Source organism: Electrona antarctica, assembly GCF_951216825.1.
Source record: "Electrona antarctica genome assembly, contig: scaffold_25, whole genome shotgun sequence".
NCBI classification, from domain to species: domain Eukaryota; kingdom Metazoa; phylum Chordata; class Actinopteri; order Myctophiformes; family Myctophidae; genus Electrona; species Electrona antarctica.
In genome coordinates this window covers 75,974-77,500 of record NW_027637034.1, presented here as the reverse complement: position 1 = coordinate 77,500, position 1,527 = coordinate 75,974, and the positions used below count along the sequence as shown (strand labels likewise).

General features: G+C 40.4%; 1 long non-coding RNA gene across 1 annotated transcript in view; it reads left to right on the top strand.

Annotated features, from left to right (window-relative positions):
* LOC306919438 overlaps nucleotides 1-1,223 on the top strand; it is a 2,406-nt gene extending 1,183 nt beyond the window's left edge. Inside the window, exons 2-3 of the long non-coding RNA XR_013789524.1 lie at nucleotides 559-696; nucleotides 1,104-1,223. This is a non-coding gene — a long non-coding RNA (uncharacterized lncRNA). The remainder of the gene's footprint in view (nucleotides 1-558; nucleotides 697-1,103) is intronic.
* The last annotated feature ends 304 nt before the right edge of the window (nucleotides 1,224-1,527 follow it).

Sequence of the window (1,527 nt, the reverse complement as noted above, 5' to 3'; positions counted from 1 at the left end):
CGCTGGCTGCTGGGCGCGGCTGCACTAATAACTTTGGGGCAGGCCCATCTAGAGTTTAAATGGATAGGTATCTGTCAAAAGGGAGACATCGAAGAGGAAGGATGGATGTAGGATCAACATATGGCATGTCAGAACAGGTCAGCTCCATATATGGAGATCTTAGGGTTTGAGGTCAGATGTAGAGTTGCTGGCCAATATTGATGACATCAGGGATCTCCATTTACAGTATGGGCTTAATATTGATGAAATCAGGGATCTCCATCCCTGATGATGTCACACGTTCTCTCACCCCTACCACCATATATGGTGCCGACACACCAACTGATGGGAAAAGCGCAATTCCATAGTTAACAACTAACCTGCTGGAGAAGACCTAACATTCAACTCGTCTCATATTTTCTATGAGAACGCTATACTACGCAGTCAGCGCACCATCAAAGTTCAATTTTGGAAAATGTGGCCAAAGAGTAATCTGTTGATACTTTTTCCAGCCTCTACTCTGCATTGAGGTACAAGATTCAAACCTTGTATGGATAGTCTCTTTGTATTTTTTCATAGACTTTCTGCACGTTCCTGTGTGTGAAGAGGAGGTTCCACCTGAAGAGGAGAGGAGCTCCAGTCTGGTCCAGGAGTTACCACAACCTCCACAGATTAAAGACGAACAAGAGGAGCTAATTCAAAGACCAGAAGAGGCTGGTGTGTCAATGACTGTTGACATGTTTCAAATAGGCAATAAGAACAAATACTGCTTAAAGAAATACTTCTTTAATTTTGAGTAGGGCTGTCAAACGATTAAACATTTTAATCGGATGCATCTCAGTTTAAAAAAAATATTATTCACCATTAATCAGCATTCAAACTGTGTCCAAGATTATGACATGTTTTACAAGCTCACGATTCCACACATTTTGAGCAGCTTGTAGATTGGCTATTTGTGTTACTTTTTTACCTTTCTTTCCCTTTTACAAATTCAATAAACAATTTATTTTCACCTGATGTTCAACATCAGGATGGGGATAATTATTTTAGCACTTGAACAACTCCTTTATACTAAACTAGATATGATAAAGTTTGATTTGAATTTCTACTGGTGATTTCCACAGAGCACCACAGGGAGAGGTCTACAGTATCTAGAGAGATGGCCTCCAAAAGACATTCAGCCTTGTCAGAGGAACAGCCAGAGATGGACCAGAGATGTGGACTGTTTGATGCAAGGATGCAACCTGTAGTAAAATTGTACAAGATAGGTATGTAGTGTTTTATTTACTGTGGTTTAAACCTGTAGTAAAGTTAGACAATTTAGGCATTTAGCAGACGCTCTTAATCCAGAGTGATTTACAGTAATCAAGAACTGTCTCATGGACTAAAAACCTAAAAGAACCTTAACCGGTTCCCATTGGGAACCAACCGGTGGAAAGGGGGTCTCTGAGCTTGCTTATAGGTTAGATACTTTCAGCGAGCAACGCCGCCATAAGGCAAAATATAAATGCCTGAAGTGTAAAGCCAAATGTATTTTTGCCATATGAC